This window comes from Melospiza melodia, chromosome 1, assembly GCF_035770615.1.
Source record: "Melospiza melodia melodia isolate bMelMel2 chromosome 1, bMelMel2.pri, whole genome shotgun sequence".
Classification (NCBI taxonomy): Eukaryota; Metazoa; Chordata; class Aves; order Passeriformes; family Passerellidae; genus Melospiza; species Melospiza melodia.
This window is the reverse complement of record NC_086194.1, coordinates 139,592,231-139,612,846: the sequence shown is the minus strand read 5'-3', so window position 1 is coordinate 139,612,846 and position 20,616 is coordinate 139,592,231.

Genomic DNA, 20,616 nt, shown 5'->3' with positions numbered 1-20,616 from the left:
GAGAGACACTTCAATACAGCTGGCACATTGAGCAAGAGAGATCTGCAAAGTATTCTCAAAAAAATCCTTTGAGCATCAACACTGTTGTTTGTTCTCTGTGAAAATATGAGTTTCTCTGCAATTCAGTCTGCTCCCAAAATTCACAAATTCCTGGATTTTTTTTTTTTTAGTCTTCAAAGCTGAGTATATAATTTATCTCTGAATGTGGGATAGTCTGCTGCATTTTTTTAATGGCAAAACTGGATTGATTCAAAGGCAAGCCACAGGAAGGGTGCTTTGGTCTCTACAGTGTATAGCTAAAAGTCTGTGTCAATAACCTCATTCAACTCAGTCCAAAAACCCACATTCCCTTCCACCTCCTTCCCCAATTAATTGATTTCAACTAATTTTGAGAGGAAAAAGATCAGAAGCCTTCAATTAGCATGGTTTACTACAGCGTGATGAAACAAGCTCTGCTACTGATCAAGGAACATAATATATCTGTTGTTTCCATCCTATTTTAAATTAAGACTTCAGAACAGGGTAAATTATACTTTATTTCCTCTGTATCCAAAAACATGTGCATTTCAGAATGCTTTCACAAAAAGCAGATGGACATTTGACAGGAAAATCAAATCCTGATAATCTCGGATTTTAATCCGTGCTGTCAACTCTGTTATTACTCAAAGAAAGGGGTCTTGGACCATAACTTTGACAGGAAATAAAAGTATTGGAGATGAACTGTTACAATGCATGACCACATCCAGACATAATGAGGAAAACACAGTTCTGAATTCAATCCTGTAGTGAAACTGAAGATTCAGTTCACAATCTGAATTCATTGCTGGCATGTAGGGGCAGATCAAGGATAGAGATTTCTCCATGCCAACAGCATGGAAAATTCTCCACCCCAGCCCTTCTGCTACCCAGCTAAGCCTGTGCTCATTTCTTCTGACTCCCAGGAACCAGAATATGCAGTGCTTTTCCCTTGCTTCATTCAGGATTTAGCTTTTGTGATATCATTCATTTTTAAATACATGTCGGGAAACAGATGGATAGGATGACAAATTTTGCATGTCCATGCAATGCAATTCCTTATGGAACAAGCTGCTAGATTTTAGTATTTCTAATTTACAAGAACTTTTTTATATCTTTTATCAACATCAGACACTGCAGCTCACTTTCTGAAGCAGCTAGAAGTAAATAGCTATAGATTTTAGAATGGATAGAAGAGGAATGCACTTCAGGGAATTTTAAATTCAATAGAAGTCTATTTGAGTGCTCAGTTCTTTTATCTGGGCACCTTTTAGAGCCAACTGGGAATGCTACTGAATGAGCACAGGAAGGTTTTCCTTCTCTAGTCATCCAATCAAATTGAGTAGGTCAGCTTTAAAAAGGGAAGTGTTCTTCTCTTTCCCTTTGAGACTCTTATTCGTGCATTGATGTGATATTCTGGTTTGTGCCTGTTCTCTACTATTCTATTAATACAAGAGGACCCAGGCTCAAGAATACTGGTGGTTTTGTTTGATCTCTCTTGCAATAGTAAAATCAGAGCAAAAGCAGAATTCAGGAGAAGAAAGGATCCATAAAGAGCCTTAGAGACTTGTGGATTCCAGTGATTTCCATGGCAGTAGCAGAAAACAAGATTGGCCTTATTCTATTTTCTTTAGTGGTGCATTGCTTTATCCCTGTGGTAGATGGCACTAACAGTACTTATTATCAAGTTTACCGCTTTTCACCTAAAATGTTGAGTTTAATTATTTATATCTCTGCCAAGTACCAGTAGTTTGCCCCTAGATTTTGTTTCCTAAGTATCATGTCAGCTTGAGATCTGGCAACAAGAGACAAGAGAAAGAGGGGAACGTATTTTCAAAAAATACTTCAGCTGTATAGTCAGAATTGGTTGAATTTTGTTTGCCTACATTAAAAAATGTAATCTTACTTTGCTGAAATTCTAGAAGTTTGGTTTTTTGAAGTAGGGACTTGAATTTCAGGTAGCCAAGGATGAGAAGGGGGAGTGCCAACCAAGAACATGGCTTTTTCCTCCTTTTGAAACTCTAAGTCCCACCGAGGTGAAAATATAGCAGGGCAAAAATAACTTCATGAGTGCCAGTAAATCAGTACCTATAAAAGATAATCTGGGAAGCGAAAGGTATTCAAAGGGGATATTTCACAAAAGTGCTGGAACACTAATCAGAATAGCATGTGGTGTTCCCAGGAGTTTTGGGAAAAGCAGGCTGTGACAAAAATCTTGAGTGCTTTGTACAGATGAGAGCTCCAAGCAATTTGCAAAGTGACAACCAAAATATGGAAAACAGTCACTGAGTTATTTAATGTGAAAAGAAAAAGAAACATAAAAGAAAAATGAGATTAACAGATTCACTGAGGCTCTCTGCATTGCTGATCCTGTTTCGTGTAATAGGCAGTTGTTTGCTCTGCAGTGTTAACTGGAAGGTAATTTGGAAGCATTGTTAAATTATTATGTCATTCTGATGGCTTTTGAAAGCCAGGTAAACCATCTGAGTCTTCTGCTGACAGGTTCACAGAATCACAGGATGGTTGAGTTTGGAAGGACTCCTGGAGGGCATCATGTCCAACCTCCCTGCTCAGGCAGCATCACATGATGCCCAGGACCATGTCCAGGAAGCTTTTGAACATGTCCAAGGATGGAGACCCACAACCTCCCTGGGCAGCCTTGCCAGCCCTTGGTCCCCATCCCAGTGGAAAATTGTTTCCTGGTGTTCAGAAAGTGTTCCTTGTGTTTCTGTTTGTGCCCATTGCTTCTGGCTGTGGCACTGGGCACCGCTGGCTTCTGGGTTCTGCCCTCATTGCACCTTCCCTTCAGGTATTTTAATATTTGAATAGTTTCCCCCTGAGCCTTCTCTTCTCCGAGCTGAAGAGTCCCAGCTCTCCTGGCCTGTCCTCTCAGGAGAGGTGCTGCAGTCCCTTCACCCTCTTTGTAGCCTTTCACTGTACTCTCTCCAGTACATCCATGTCTCTCTCTATTTCTTTGGAGCCCAGAACTGGAACCAGGGCTCCCCAGTCCCAGGCCAACACCTCCATTGTCTCTTGGCCAAGAGAGCCCCATGTCTCCCTGCCTGCTGCTACAGCTTAGCTGTGAAGCAGCCTTCATCCCCACATTTGCCCAGCCATGCTGCATGTTCAATTCAGCTATGCTGGTCTGCACCCTACAAGGGCTGCTGAAAAAGACAGCTGCCACAGATGTGCATCACAAAATCACAGAATGGTTGAGGTAGCTGAGTGTAAGATAGCTAGTACTTTAAGTTTCTTTCTAGTGTTGATAATTCATTTATAAACCTTGGCAAAATTAGGGGGAGAGAATGAGCAAAAAAACTATGTAAAAATTTAGCTTTGTAGTTCAGCTTCAGTTGAGAAAAGAAAAAATTGTGATTACAAATATTTATATTCTTTTAACATTTTGAGCAGGGTGTGCAAGTAAAACCTAGTGAGATAAGGAAATTCAAATTAAAAAACAGCATGATGTACATTTTGCACATATTCTGTGGGGATTTAGATCCTACACAACCCAGAGATGCCAGTGACTCAGCACACAGTGTGAATTAAAAATAGGGCTTTACCCAAAACAAATAAATATTTGTTACAAAGATCTCTGTGCGTCAATACATACCCCACCTTTTACTGTACAACTCCAGGCATTCAGGTCTACAAGGTCAATGATTCAGCTACATTGCCAGAAGCCTCCCTTGTGACAAGTCACCTTGTTGCCATATGGTTATGAAACAAGAGCATTGACACTCTGTCAGAGATCTGTTGGGATTTTTTTCCTCTCTCTTCATCTCTAGTCAAGTCAGAGTTACACAAAAGTGTGTGAATGACAGCCCTGGTGTGACTGTATTCTTTTGTAAAATCACAAAAGTGTTCAGCCTGAGCAGAACTGACACAGCCTCCCAGCAATATCTTATCAAGATCCATCAGCCCTGGCCTCCAGTGACCTCTTCCAGCTGTGAGCTTCATTCAAACCCAGTTTGGACAGAAGTTTCCCTGGTGGAAAAGGTTCACAGGGCTGGCAGCTCTCTTCAGACCTTGGTTCAGGCCGACTGAGCCAAGATCACCACCACATTTCACATAGTTATCCAAAGAACACATAGATGGCAATTGTTGGTCACTATCTATCCAACCTGGAATGTGTTGTTAACTGATTTTTATGTTCATAATGATGGTCATTTGCATATGTATTAGCATCTTTTTAAAGACAGCTTGGGAGCCTATTGCTAGCAAGATGATCTGTAGGTAAATTCAAATTTAATCAAAGCTTTGCAAACTGCAGTCAGAAATCCAAAGGGATTGCCTAAAACCTAAAATTATCCTGTGAGGACTATGCTTTCCAAGCTCCCTCACTTCTCAGCAGTGAAAGAAAGTTTTCTGGGGCACAGCAACTTAAACCAACTTGAGTCACCCTACATCCTCCTCTAGAAAAGTCCCACAGGAAGCCCAGGGTTATATGTTTTGTGAGGCTGAAGTTAACAGGATGTAAAAGACTCTTTATGTAGCACTATGTACAGTAAGAAGAATAACAGGAACTTGTGGGATATTTTTGTTTGTTTTTTACTTTATTTTTGACGAATTAAAAATATTCCTTACCTATGCATTTAATTCTCAATGAAGAACAGTGTCAAATTGCTCATAGCAGAGACTTGTAAGGAAAGTTGTTATTTTTTATTGGATGTACCTCAGGGTATAGTGTCTCTGTGACTTCCTCTGTGATTTTGTTAGTTTCCCAGGCCTACCTGACAGCAGCAGCCTTTTCAGCCTGATAGCTCAACACACCTGCAGAGAAATACAACAACAAGACCTGGAGAAACAGGTAACACCTTTTTTGATGTGACTAACATATTAAAAAAAAAATAAAAGGTCAGATGTCTGCTTCTGGGCATATGAGTTATATGACTAGATAAATTTAAGTCTAGTGTGGGGAACAAACGAAAGGAAGAAGGAAAAGCACCTCCTATCAGCATCCACTAATCCCACAGTTACACTGCAGACAGTGCTGGGATCCGCTGTTGCAGAACTCATTCCCAGCTACCTTTGCTTTGTAGCAGCTTACTACTGGTTTATTTACTGGTTTACACTGTTCCACTCTGCCACAGCCACAATGAACCTCCTAGTAAACTGCAATAGCTTAGTCATTACTATATTCTGACTCAAGTAGTATAACAAAATACTACCAGTAAAATTAATATTCTTGGACTAATTCATGGTCACAGCATGGAAATTCCCATATGTTTTGAGGAGGAAAATAATTTAGAAGTTATCAGTTTGATATCAAGGTGGTAAAGAAGCTGTATGGTCTGTAAAAACCTTTTAATAAAATGCTTTACCCTGCTAAAGTGAAATGTGCTCATTAAACCTCTCAGTGGCCATTTCATGATTGGGTGCATATATTATTCATAATGTTTTCATTATGGTCAATACCCAAGATACATTCCCCAAACCTTACAGTATTTTTTTAATATTATGAAGCTGTATTTTTCTACTGCAAGTGCCTATAGGTAAAGAAATTAAGCAACTTAAAGAACACAAAACAAATATACTGATTTTGAAACACAGGCACTCCTGATGGATAAGTGACAAAACTGAATGGAAACATTTACATTAATCTGGTTAATCATTGGATGAAATATAGCAGACCAGTTCCTGATCCCACATATATCATCCACAGGAATTGACCCATGCAAGCCTAAATGGCATGCTAGCAAATTCTTATACTCCAAACCATGCACTCATGTCCTAAGGAACCTTAAATACTTCCCATAAAGGAATTTAATGTGATAAAGAATCAAAACAGCCCTTATTGCAAAGTAAGAAATGTAAATTTGCATACCTCATGTATTAATTTTCTTTGAAATGTAAGAATTTTTAAATTCTGAGTGGTCTGAGTGATTTTACGATAATAGCAGAGGTACTTGCAAGAATATCTACATTCATGGGACTGCCTTAAAATATTTCCATGATGCTTAGAATCTCTGATACCATTGCAGTGTTCTCCACAGCCACATCAGAATGCAAAGCAAATGGCATGCCTTTGACAAATTTTTCTCATTTGGGTTCCTATTTCTACTACTCAGGCAATAAGTGGATTCCTAAGACCTCTTAATACATTGATTGCCAATTTTTTTCTTTCTGACAAGCTTTCAGCATGTGATAACATCTGCCTGTTTGTTACCTTGTTCTCTTTTTAAGATTCCTCAAAATGATTAAACAGCTTAGCAAACTGACTCTTCATCATGTTCAAAGCTGAAACCTGCTCCATCACTTTCCATCAAAGAAGATAAGATTACAAAGGAGTCAACACATTAGTGACCCCTGAAAAATCCCTATCATTTCTAATTTCTCTGCTATTACATTTCTCTACAAACCCCTTAACTTCAGTGCTAGTGCCAGTTCTTCTGGGAAAAAGCAACCAATTATACAGACTAAAGTGATTCTGAGAAACACTATGCCTTTTCAAAAGCTTCTGGTAGGTCCTGTTCAAATATCACTGATATTTCTTAAGTTAGAATTTCAAGGTCCACAATTCCTGTAGAAGTCTTCCTCGAGTAATTCAAATAGCCTGTTTAGTTATAATAAATTTTATTTCCCATAAAAATGTAAGCCAAAGATTTGGGATTAATGCAACCATTCTTTGGCAAAGCTTTTAAAGAAGATAAAAAATTAATTTCACAGGTATCAGTCAGGTATAAAAGCAGCGTCATGTTGCTCCCTCCACAGCACATTATCTCAGGTTCCTAAAGCAGTTGACAATGTGGTCTCCAAAGCAATTTTGATATTTTGGGGTTTTTTTGGTTTTGAGGATTTTCCTTCAAGTGCCACAGGACTTCTAAATACTCTTGAATAAAAAATGGTTGCCAATGACAATTACTGCAGTTCCAGAAAAACTTTTTACCAACTTATTTCTCCTGTGCTAAAGTGTGAATTTCACAAATAATTTGCATGTATACATAAATAGAACTGAAACCAATCTTCTTAAAATTAACTAGGGACTTGTTTATACCCAGGCTAAATGAGGTGCTAAGTACTCTCATTTGCCATCATTTTAAGTTAAGGGAAATACTTATCTGTATGTTCTTGGAAATTAACCAAAGATTCCATGGTGCCTTGTCAGAAACTCACTATGCCTTTTTCACAGAATCCAAGAGGCATATCCTGTTTCTGAATGCCAAACATTATTTACATAACTAATAGAGCATTCTGAGTTTCAGTTCAAGTGCACAAGTTGGGCAGAACATGCAAAAGGTATCAGTCTGCCTGCTGCTAGACTGAAGGGATGCACTAATGGAGAGCTCATCCCACCTCCATTTTCAATGGACTTTGTGATTTTGAAGTTTAGTTTTAACACACACATTTATCCATTTTGCATCTCAGTTCAAAGAAAATCTGTGTAACAAGTGGAAAACAAAGAGCAGTTTAAAAAGCCACAGACTAGAAATATCACCCAGCAGTGATCTTGGTTTTTTCTTCAGTCACTCTTTAGACAGGCTTGAGAAATGAGATGAACGTGAAATACATTGTCCAATTCCAGTCTGGAAAAGACTCTGTGGCTCAGTCTAGACACAAACTTCTTCCAATTTCCTCTTGCACAAGGGGAAGGAATAATTTGTGGATGATCTTTGCCTGTAATATGTTCCTTCCATCACAAGTGTTGGGAACATTCGTGACTCTATTAATTCTTTAATTTCCTTCCCACAAAGCCTCCTTGACACAAAAGCACATTGACATGTGCTTACTCATCACAGGAGTCTTTCTGACTGGCATAAGTGTTACAACCTAGTCTTTATATAGATATCTATCTCTTTGTGCATATAAACCTGCAAAGTTCAAAGGGAGATAATTTTTTAAGGGAAGTAAACTATAAGTTATTTTCCAAATATCTAGGGTTAGAGGAGCTCTCCAATGTGAGTGTCAAGGTGAGTCTGTCAAAACTTTATAGGAGTTTGTCTCACCCCTATGCCAGATCGCTTTGTCCCAGAATTAAAATATATTCTTCAGTATTATCTCATGTTTTGACCTCAGGCTCTGTGACCTGAAATAAGAGTGAAACAGTGGCAACAAACTTGAAAGAACTGTCAATCCAAAGTTTAGTCAGTACACAAGGAAGGAGCATCCTGAACTATGTTAACAGGCATGCAGTAGTAGATTGAGGGCAGTCATAATTCCCTTTGGCACTTGCTATCTTGAATACTGTGTCCAATTTTTAGGGCCCTGATACAGAAAATGCAATGCTGAAGGGCTGGAACATTCCTATGAGAGGAGACTGAGAAATCTGGACCTTCAGCCTTGAGAAGGACAGATTTGGAGGAGATGTAATAATCCCCTGCCAGTAACTATGAAGAAATTACTGAAAGATAGAGACAAATTAATACAGAAGTGCATGGTGGAAACAGAGGAAACAACAGACAGATGGACACAAGTGAAGTTCAAACATACAAATTAAATCTTTATCAGGAGAGTGACAGTGAAATAGGCTGCCCAGAGAGGAAGCACAGTATCTGTTCTCAAAGATTTTCAAGATGTGACTGGATAAAGGCCTGGTCTCACCTCATATATATGCCTCTTTTGAGCAGATTAGATTAGGAATATCCTGAAATACAACACTCTTAAGAGAAGGGAGATTATCTAGTTGAGTATTCTCTGTGTGCTCTTATCAGGACATCAATTTTTTTCTGCTAAACTTCATGTCATTAATTAGTTTCCTTACTGAGGGACATGGACATGTTATCAGAGATGCAACTGCAATGGTCATGCAATAGAGTTTTAGTGCTGCATAGACATACTACCAGTAATTTAAATCAAATCACATATATTTTCAGGTAATAGCCACACTCTGGCTCAAACCTGTACCTGCCAGGGCTGGCAGTGGGAATAAGGAGTTTGGAAAACACTAGGTTTGAAAAAAAGATAATAGCAAGACAGTAACTTTACATACAAATATAGTGGAGATAATTCAGACAGCTCCAACAACTTTCTTAATATAATCTGTACATTTTTATACAATTAAAATTATAAATCCTTATACAATTCACCTGTGTTCCATCTTACTCACTTTACTGTACTTAATAAATTACTTGCACAAATGGTCCCAGACATGAGGAATACCCATCACACTAGCAACTGTGTCAACAAATGTTAAAGTAAGGAAGGCTAGGGAAGGAAAAGAGTGGAAAACATTATCATTCCTATTTTATTATCTCCACATGGTTTGCCATTGCAGTCTTATGTTGAACACTCCCCCACACACTCCCAGTTAATAACTTCCTTGCACAGACATTAATGGGTTTGAATGAAGGCTTAAACTGAACAACAAACCCCTCCTCTCCAAGAAAAGGAGTAAGACAGCTGAATTGCCATTTATCACTGAGACATTGGAAATTGCTATGTTGAATGGAATGTAATCAGCTGAGGTTGAGAGTTCAGGAGGCAATTGGAAAAGCCAGCTAGGATAAAAGAGAGAGAAACTTGAAAGGAATCTGCAAAGGATTCGCTCCCTGCAAAGAGTGAGGAAAAAGAGATGTAGCCACAGATAACTAGAGGACCTGAGAACTAATGGACAATTAGAGTAAAGGAATACACTGAGGGGTGGGAAATTCTAACAGGATGCACTTGGCACTAGAGGAAGCACTGGCCACACTGAAGTGCCTCAGGAGTTTCCTGCCTCACTCTCTTTCTGGAATGCCAGTCCTTCACTGAAGAAGCCAGTCTGCTAGGAGCTGATGTAGAAGCCTTCCAAAACCTTCACCCAGGCTGCTGCAACAACAGAATGTCTCAGGACACCACCAAGACAGTGAAGAAGCTAGCAAAATAAATTTTACTGAGCACTGGTTATATTTCACATTAACCCCCAAAATATACCCAAAAATATGCATGCTTTCTTTATTGACCATAGAGGTTTTCTTAAACTATGCTTTGCTCAGACACAATCCTGCACCTAGTTTCAATGCCAAACAGATCCCAAAGACTGAAGCATGGCTTTAGTGCATGCTTTGGAATCCATAAACAGAGAAAATATATTTTTAATATATGCAAATATATATATATATATATAAAAACATACAAGTATTTTTATCATGCTAACATGCTAAACACTGACAAAAAATTTCTCAGGACCTTTTATAGTTTTTGCAATATACAATTTAAAGCTGTTGGAAGTGCAAATGCTTATTTCTGACACTAGATGGCAGGCGATTGAAGTAAATCGTTTCTGTGGGTCAAGAACAGCCTTCTTAATTAATCAGTTTAGAAAACAAATGCCTGATATTTCGTTTATCAGGTGATCAAATCAAATTGAAAGATATAGAGAGGATTCGGAAATAGAGCAGAACAGATTTTTAAGTTTTTAAAGATAAAATATTTCTCAGAGAATGACTGTTCAAACACATGTGTAAACTCAGGAATTAAATGGAGTTCACAAAGGACTAAAAAAATGGTGGAACTGATACTACAAATTTCTAACCCCGGTGAATTTCTTACAGGTGTGCATAGAAGCTATTTGAGTCTCACTTTTACATTTATCAAGTGTTCTGTTGGTCTGTTGCTTTATCAGAATTATATTTCAGAGCAGTTCCAAGATGCATCCATCACACAGGGATGCAGTTAGGATAATACAGAGCCAGTAAGATGAGCTGGCACATTTCACTACTCATTTCGTGCCCTTAGAAAATGGTGAGTATGATTATACCTCTCTTCTAGACAGAGAAACTTAGGCTGAGGAAGATGATGTAAATTGTGCAGGATCATCATTGGGCTAGCTGTGAGGCCCAGTCAAAATCCTCAGATTCTTGGCCTCAGGTTCTAGCCACTGCCTTCCAACAGCATGGTTGGAAAAATATTCTGGCATCTTTCTGCATCTAGCAATTTTTCTTTCATATTGACACTTTATATATTTTATATATTGATATTTTATATGAAATTTTTTATATTTTACATTAGAAGCTTCCAGTACCTGAAGGGAGCCTGCAGGGAAGCCAGAGAGGGACTCTTCATCGGGCATTGTAGTGATAGGACAAGGAGCTATGAGTGCAAAATGAAAGACAAGAAATTTAGGTTACACATTAGGAAGAAATTTTTCACAGTGAGGGTGGTTACACTGGAACAGATTGCCCAGGAAGGTGTTGGATAACCAAACCCTGGTCATCTTCAAAGTCAGGTTGGATAAGGCCTTGAGCAACTTGGTCTAGTGGGAGGTGTCCCTGCTTATGGCCAGAGCGGTTGGGACTAGGTGATCTCTAAGATCCACTTCAGCTCCTGATTCAGTGACTGGGAGCTCAACAGCCTCTGGTAAAGGGAACAGGACTAAACCCAATCTCCTACTAAACCACTTCAGCTGATGGTTCCTTTCACATTTATTATGGATTCCAGCAAATAGAGGACATTTGTCCTAGATGTTATAATTTATCCATTTACAGGTATCCTATTGAACTTTATCCACCCAAATGATTCTCTTTAATTCATTGTTCCCATGCATTTTGCAGTGGTTCAGTTTAGTAGATCAGACTTATTACATGTATCTCTGCAGCCTTGCTTAGATGGTTCCCATTAATTTCCATTTTCTAATAACCCAAATTTCCTTTGCTCACCTGTTAAGTAGTCTCTTAACCTGTGAGTTTGCACTTTAGTGATATTTGATACAACTATTCTTGATTTGCGCTATTCAGAACATTGAGCAATATGAAATTGTGGATTGTACTTCTAAAAAGCTGGAATTTATTGCACCTACACGGCAATCAACCCAGCTCCCAGAAGGGTAGCTTATGCTTGTGAACAAGTGTCAAATATACTTGAATTAAATCTTTTGATGTACCGACATCCATTCTGTTTACTTCCACTCCAATCCTCAGATTTTTTTCTAATTGCACACTGTGTAAACTACTCCTCTGTCTTCCCTTGTCAGACCAACAACCTTACCTGGATCAGCTACTCTGCCTTTGTAATACATAATATGGAACAGTATTTGGCTTTTCCATAAACTTTGCAGAAACCTGTTATTTACCTAAAATCATGAAAGTTCAGGGTACATCTTCTCTGGCAATGATGATTCATATTTTCTTTATCCCTTAGTAGATATGGTCGTCCTTGATTACTGCTCAAATGATTCCCAGTTCTCTTGAGGTATTAGGTTATAATGTTGCTTCTTACAAATACAGAACAGATTTTGCTATTGAACACTTCTGCTAATTCTGCATTATTATTAATAATTTAACGATCAAGTAGCGCCGCTTTGCCACAGCTAGGATTTACACTGTACTCAATGTTTTTAAATCCTTTTGTTCCTAGGCTTGCCAGTCATTAATTTCTTCCTGGTGGTTTTAAATCCTCTTGCAACTCAGAATTTATGAAATATATAATATATGTATCCACTGGTGTTTATTTGTCTTTTTCTCTTGTTACATATTGCTTTTTCCTTTTTAATCATTGCACTGCTTCACTACTGAACCAGGATGAAGTTCTAGGCAGTACTGTCCGATTTCCTGGGAAACAGAAATCATTGAATGATGTCTTCAGGCCATAAAATAAATTATTCTCAAAGGCTATTCAATACAATACAGTTTTTATTTTCTTTTATTAGAGAGGTATTTAGGAAATAACATTTATTTTTCATTTGACCCTTAACAAATCCTAATCAGTGTTCTTCCTGTGCTTTATTAATATACTGATCCACAAATATTCAAGACTCTGTGATTCTCATTTAATCAGCTTTCAAACAGGTAATGGTGTGTCTATTGTAAAAAACCTTGTTGATTTATGCTTTTTACTCTCACTACCCTCACTAGATGAGTCAAAACTAGTTTTTCTACAGAAGAGTAACAGGGTTTTTGAGGCATTACAGAGGAAGACTCTACTATGACATCAATTGTCTGCATTTCTGGCAAGTTGCTGAAGATGCTGGCAGAATATGCCACTGCCTTAAAACACCTGTTGGCATTTGGGACTCAAGGATGTGTGAAATGAAGGGAAACAGCGTGGCACTTCTCTTGCTCTTGAGGGAAAGGATACATTCCAGTGGTGGGATGGTGCAACCTTCAGAGAGCTGGGTGGCAATTTCCTCATAAGTATTGACCTTTCTGGCTGTTAGAGAAAGCTCTAGATTATCAATTTAAATCCCTGGATTTAATCCAGGAGAAGAGTCTCTGAGCTAAGAGATTTTTTGCTATGGAAACAGTTTCCATGGTGCATGGGGAGTCTAATTCTATCAGATATATCAACCAATTTGACAAAATTTGACCAAAGTATATGCAGATTATTTTTTATATTTTCTTCAAAACAACAATACTCTCAGGTGCAGTCACTTGTTTAAATCCAGTGATAGCTGCATGACAGAATGCACAAAGGTATTACACCAAAATACTTCCATGTTAATGAAGATGTTACTTTGAAAAAGTATACTTGGCACTTCATATGGATCTTCACTACTAAGTTTTGCATTAATAGAGGGCAGAAAATTGTAATTAATTTTCAGGGAAAAGTCCCAAAGCCCTTTTTTGGTGTCTTAGAATAACGAAAGTTTTCGCTCTATGGAGCCCAGATTCAAAAATGTTAATTTCTTGTCTGGTATGTCAGGCACAAATTGTGGGCAGGAAAGCAGGACACTTTCTGGGCTGGAAAAGCAAACAAATACACAAACATTTAGAATTTAGCAAGATAATTAATAATTGATAATAGAATAATTGAGCTGATAATGAACCTGAATTGAGGGTTTTTTTACCTGGACAACTTACCTACTATACTTAGCTGCACATATACCTGAGCTCAATGTTACCACAAAGAATTATCCCCCTTCTACAGTCACACAGAGATTGGAGGATGATGTGTGAAACACTTTTAATAGTGTTAAGAAACAACAGAGAAAGTCATCACTTGGTTAAGTTGACGTCTGACTGACTACTCAGGGAAGAAATACAGTTTAACAGGCTTCTAAGGGGTAAAGGTATTTTCTGCTTGTCTGCTCCTGCTCTGTTTTCATGTGCTAACCTCTTTGGAAGTAGCACAGCAGCTGAAATCCCTTTTTTCCTTCCTAATATATTGCTTCCAGGTTGGGGTTTTTTTTTTGTTTCTCCAAGAGAGGAACAACCTATCAAGAGAAAAGGACATTTTTACACTGGCAGGGGGTGAGTGGGGTGTGCCATTAGCTTATGAAGGGAATTCTAATCAAAGGAAAAATAAAGCAAAATAAAATGGCACATATTTGTCTCAGCCACTGCTGTCATGCCTGAAATCACCACATTTAAGAGAGCAATGAGTGAAGACTATGTGCTACCTGAGTTATAAAACACTGGGTACTTGTTCTAAAAGGAAAAAGAGATACTGCATTCAGATCATGTTCTTTAAGGACTAGCTTGGACATCACATTCAGATAACTCTGCCTACCAATAACAGAGAACAAGCTAAACTGTAATCTAAAATGTTCTTCAACTGTATCATGTGTCCTTCCTGCACTGTCATGCTCTGTGAAATGGCAATACCAACATGGATATCAGGTGAAAACAATGCTTGGTGTGCCCTGGATGAAAACATTAATGGCCACCTTCAGCAATTTTTTCTTTCTTTAACCAATTTTCCATACTTTCTCCTCATAAAGAGTTTTACAGGTTGTCTTTAAAAGGTTAAAGTTAAATGAGTATGTTTAAAGGATCACATTTAAAGGAAGGACTCCCCCCAACAAAACATTACATGAGATGACCTTTCAGTGAAAATATATGGATCCCACAACTTCCATCAAATGATGAAATAACAAAATTATGAAATTCTCATTATGAAATTCTTTCCTGAGTCAAAATTTTGTAAAGTCAACTCGTGTTAAGTTGGTATAGTATTGGTCAAAACACCTCAGTGGCTGTAAAACTCAAGTGAGGTGTCAATCACAATTTTCATTAAATATGCTTTTGGGGTTCCCTTGTTTTCCTCTTCTGGCATATTTCACCAGACCTAGATTTTATTCCTTGGCTTTTTAATGTTTCAGGACTGACAGAATTCTGTAATGCCAGTATTTTTCACCATTCATATTTTCCAGTCTTTTCAGCATTTTTCAGCATTCGAGTTGCATAAATCTCTGAAGTACATGCTACCTAATTATATCATTTCAAGCTATTGAGGCATCCAAATTTGAAGGAGGACAATCAAAACATCATTCCAGGCACAGATGGTAAAATGACCTGATAATTATGAGGCAATGTTAAGGGTGAGAAAAAGAGGAGGAGGAAAGACACTTTTCATGCCAGTGCAGCTGACAGATAAATTAACAACTCCGTAGTTTCTGCTTCACCTACCTCCAGAACGATACTCTACGTAACGTTCCCTTTCCTCCCAGAAGATATAATAATAGTTCACTGCAGAATGTCTCAGCCAGGACTTGCCTGGGGAGCCACACAAAACACCATTGTACTGAATGTACTCTTTCAGAAGTACCCTTTCCTTCTCAGTATTTTCACACATGTATATATGGCAAATGCCAATTGTTAGAAATAAATATTTGGCACCTGCCATCTTTCGTGGGTAGTAGCTGCTATACAGCAGTGCTGATTTGGAGGATTTCTAGCAGTGTTTCAAAATAAATAATGTTATCATTTTTCTTTCTTCTCAGCATTGTAAAAACCAACTACTGGGTCTCCAATTATTGCAAATAATGTGTATTTTAAAACTAGATGTTGAACCTACAATGGAGTTGGAAGTGCTCAGTTACTGGTTGGACTTGTTGATCTTTTCCAACCTCAATGGTCTTTTCCATTGGTCTTTTCCAACCTCAATGATTCTGTGATTCAATTATTTTCTGACATAAAATCTTTCACTGGGAATATGTCACCTATCCTTGGAGCAAAAGAAGTGAGATTGTATTTAAGCCCAAGTACACTAAGACGAGTTTGAGACTCTGGGAACTAAAATGTTTGTCTTTTAAATTAGAAGCACAATCAAATACAAATTCCATATGTTTGAGTGGTTATAGTCATGAAATCCATATGCTAGACTTATACTTGCTAAAGACTCTTGGGACAAATTATCCAGCCTCCCTATATCTTAGCATGCCCACCTGCAAAACCACTCCAAAATACTGGTTACATGAAGTTAGAGGAAGGCTGAGGTCTTCAACTACTCTAAAGTACAGAAGTTCAGAGAAGGATGGAGAAATGTGAAATGTGTTACTATGCACAAATCATTTGTACAGAAAGTAAATATACATGATTTGTGTAGGAGGCACAAGAAATTTTTAAATTGCCATTCTCATATTTCCCCAGCATGAAATTTTCAGCAGAACAGAAAAGATAGAGGAGTCTCTTGCCTAATAAAAAGGCTGTATTTTCACTCAAATAAAAATCCTGTAATTTCAATATAGGGAGCATTTTTATATTGCTTCTTTATGTGTTTTAGCAGGGATACAGATATCTGAGACAAAGTCTAGACACTGGAATTTTTTATCCAGTTATGCACACTTGTTATTTGTCATGAGCAATGCTTTTTTTTTTCAGAATGCTTGGCCAAAAAGTTTGAAGCCATGTTGCCACATGTGTCTTAAGGCAGAATCTCAAGACAGAACAAGCTTTTCCTCACAAGGGTGCCTCCTGCAAATCCTTTAAAAATTTTCTTCTCCCGTGGTTAGCTCTAAGAATTCCATACATATAAAGAAACCTATGAAAAAAAGTATGGCAGTCTTTCCAAGACAAAAACTATACCAATGAATGGACTTATCAGGTTTTTAATACTGTGCTCTGATGTTATTTATCAGGATGGTTCCTAAAGGCTTCTATGGAGGGTTGATCTGCTATGAATTGTCTATTATACACCTATTTTCCTTTAGCTGCTTCTAAAGCAAACCCATATTTAAATTTCCCTCAGTTCTACAAAACAAAAAAGGAATATTTAACTTGTGTTCCTGTCCTCCTGCAGAATAACAGAATAATAGCAGAAGACAGAAATTCTCTAAGTGCAATTGTTTCATTCTTTCACATAATTTAACCACTTTTAAAAAGTTTAGTGCCATTGACACAAATTCACATAAAATTTTTCAGTTATGGTAATGCAGCATCCCCAAGTAAGTTAAAGACAGAACGTCAAGATTCTTAATTGCAAGTCCATCCCTTCTAAAGATATTTGTACTTCATTTTAGTAAGAAAATTACATCTGAATACCCACCAAGGTAATGTCAAGCACCAGTTCATTGTAACAAAACTGTCTCAGTTACCAACAGCAGCCTGTCTCTCATAGTGCAAAGCCCAGCACAACCTGAATAACCAATTCCTAGGAGTGGGAAATTCTCAAGTTATCAGCTCTCTGCTGCTGCTGTAACACTCCTGACTACACAGAGTGGTTAGTTAAGGCTAACCAGCCATGGCACTCATGCATGGATTATATCACATTCATTATTTTAGACCACAAACCTAATCTAGAACATAATCAGCAGGGCCACTTGCACTGTCCTTCATCTGACAAGTTCTCTGTGGGAGTAAAAAGAAATGTCTTAAAAAGGACATTGCACTCCATCAACTTCAATACTTTTAATGAGTTGTAACAGAGAAAATGCCAGCATGAATGTGCTTAGTCTAGTTTATCATTAAGGAGTGTGATTTACACTAGAAAATGTAAGCCTCTTTTAAACTCCTGTTTCTGAACTGTTATATCTCTAACAAATGTGCAGCAAGGTTTGTTTATTTGAGCCAATGCAACCTTCTCATGAAGGTGAGAGCTGGGACAACTCAAAAGTATAAAATATGCTTATAAGAAGCTAATGCCCTTTTTCTGTTCGTCCCAATAAGTGGCATGTTCTAAAGTCTAGGTACCAAATGTAGGCTGCCTGCCCACTCACTTTAAATGAATCCTTTCTTGTTTCCACACTGCGTAGAATTGCCTCTGTTTCAGCAGCCCGTGTTCCTTGAAAAGTGTAGGATGCTGTGATGAATCCCACAACTTGATTCATTAAGAGGGAAACCATATCTCAGTTTGCTCCCCTCTGTTCCATCCAAAGCTGTTATCACTACCAAGCCGCCCTTGGTGTTGGCAATTTCTCTTTTCTGTTCCAAGAGAAGGAAAAGAAACTCTGATTCTCTTTGTCTCAAATCCTTTGCTTAGCTGGGTGCAAGTTTGATAGCCCCATTTTGTCAGGAAAGCAGACTTACCACATGTGTAACTTCCAGGCTTGACTGGAGTGTTTTAATCCTTTTCTAGGTGCCAGCATGACAGAATGCCAGCCCTCCCACCAGTATGCCCTGTGACATAGTACAGTTTAAACTGATGGATCAAAGAGACACCAATGCACCTGTATCCACCTCACTATCCCTACCTCCCTTAAAGCCCTTTTCAGTATTTTTGAGCTATTTCTATCTCCAGCTTCTCCATAGCTCTAAAAGTGTCCTTTAAAATTATATGTTAAATGTGTTTTAAACTGCCAGAATTAGTACATATTAACAAAGGTAGCTAAATTTTTTTTTCTGAGTCTTTCTTTCCCATTGTGTTACTTTCCTTCACTGTTTGGTTTTGGTGCTTGAATTCCCTTTCCATCTCATACCTGCTTGCATTTTACTTTCAGGGAATGTTGCAGAAAGGCAGGATTAAAGACTGAAACCTAGAGGCACAGAAGCCCATAATTACATTCTCCCCAATAAAAATGGAGCCAAGTTTTCCTCTTGGAAGCAAAGTTTTTAGAATAATAGCCAAAGTATTCTACAATCAGATGCCAAAAATAAAATTTTTACTAACTCAAACAGAGTCAGGTTTTCATCTGGAAAGCAAATACTTTAGAATATTAGCCAAACTACATTTTTTAAACATTTAAAACTTTTAATGTTTTAAACATTTAAATCAGCGTGCATTTCAGGTGTAGCAAGGATACACAGTAAGAAAAGTAAATGTGTAATAAAACAGTGGGTTTTGCTTTAATATCATACTCATACCCTCCAAAAGTCAGTTGCTCAACTCTACCTTTGAAGTCACTTCTGAACAGAGAGCAGAGCTTTTATTAAATAGATGCTTGCAAAGTTGAAATTGCATTTATTATAAGACTGAAGATTCACAGAGCAGATTTGGGGGCTTGCCTATAGTTAATGGAAAGTGCTTTCAACATGAGATGTACAGCATGCAAGCACACACACACATTCACCTCTGCATATTCTCACCAGAAATAAATTTGAGATTTTAAGCAGGGCATGTTATGGGGGGATGGGAAGCTCAAGAGAGAGAACACCAATAACCAGACTGAAGACAATAATCCTGCCTTGGACAAAGTCTTTTCCACCTCCAGACTCTATCACACAACTACTGTCAGATTTGCTGCCAGTATGAAAAAGAGACAAAGGAAAATGCTTGTTTGCCTTTCAGCCAGAGAATACAAAGTGTGTGTGGTTTAATACAGTCCCTTTTCAAAAGGCTCCCTGTGTTTCTGAAACATTAACAGGGATTTAGAGTAGTTCTCACACGTTCAAATGTCAGCTGGTTTTATTTGTCTACAGCCCACATGTTCATTTTGCTCTCAGAGGCTGAGAATCAGTTGGGTTTGAAACACTTTTTGCTCCTTTTTAGTAAATTCAGCATAAAAGTATCAAAGGGACCATCCATTTATTCCAAATTGGCATTATATTTTTATTCATATTTTCTTTAATAGGTACTCCATGTGTCTTCTATAAACTACAATACTTTGCAGCAAAATTCTCCCCACATTCCTTGTTATTCTCAGTGCTCCAATGGCTTATCTTTACATGGATCTTTCATCATCACCAGTGTGGAACAGACAGCAAAAGTCCAGTTTTAAAAACGTGCTGGGCTTTTAATTCATTCTATTGTATCAGTGTCTCTTCCGTTCTCACTACTTAGACGGAAGAGTTTCACCACAGCAGTAAACTGAAATCCCACCTTCCCCTGCCTTTATGGCCCCTAATGGTCTCTCTACCACTCTTTGTTTCATGCAAATGTGTCCCTGCCCTCTCTTCAGCCGCAGCTCTTGCCCAGCCGGGGAGACCTCATCGATAAATCCCCGGGCACTGAGCGGCCCTTGCCCGGCCGGCCCCCGGCACCTGCAGCCGAACCCGCCCCGCATCATCCTCGTCCCGCCGGCCCCGACGGAGCCGCCGAGCCCTCAGGGGCTGCTGGCCACCTCCCGGCCCCTGCTGTGCCCTCAGGGGCTGCTGGCCACCTCCCGGCCCCTGCCGTGCCCTCGGGGGCTGCTCGGCACCGCCCGGCCCGGCTGTGCCCTCAGGGGCTGCTCGGCACCGCCCGGTCCTTGCCGTGCCCTCAGGGGCTGCTCGGCACCGCCCGGCCCCTGCCGTGCCCTCAGGGGCTGCTCGGCACCGCCCGGCCCGGCTGTGCCCTCAGGGGCTGCTCGGCACCGCCCGGTCCTTGCCGTGCCCTCAGGGGCTGCTCGGCACCGCCCGGCCCGGCTGTGCCCTCAGGGGCTGCTCGGCACCGCCCGGCCCCACCGTGCCCTCAGGGGCTGCTGGCCACCTCCGGGCCCTTGCCGTGCCCTCGGGGGCTGCTCGGCACCGCCCGACCCTTGCCGGCCCCGGGCTCCCCTCGGGCTCCCCCGGGCGGGGCCGCGCACCCCGCGCACCCCCCGCACCCCCGGCCCTCCCCGGCGGGCGGGCGGGCGCCTCCCCGCCCAGTCCCGTCCCCATCCCCATCCCCGTG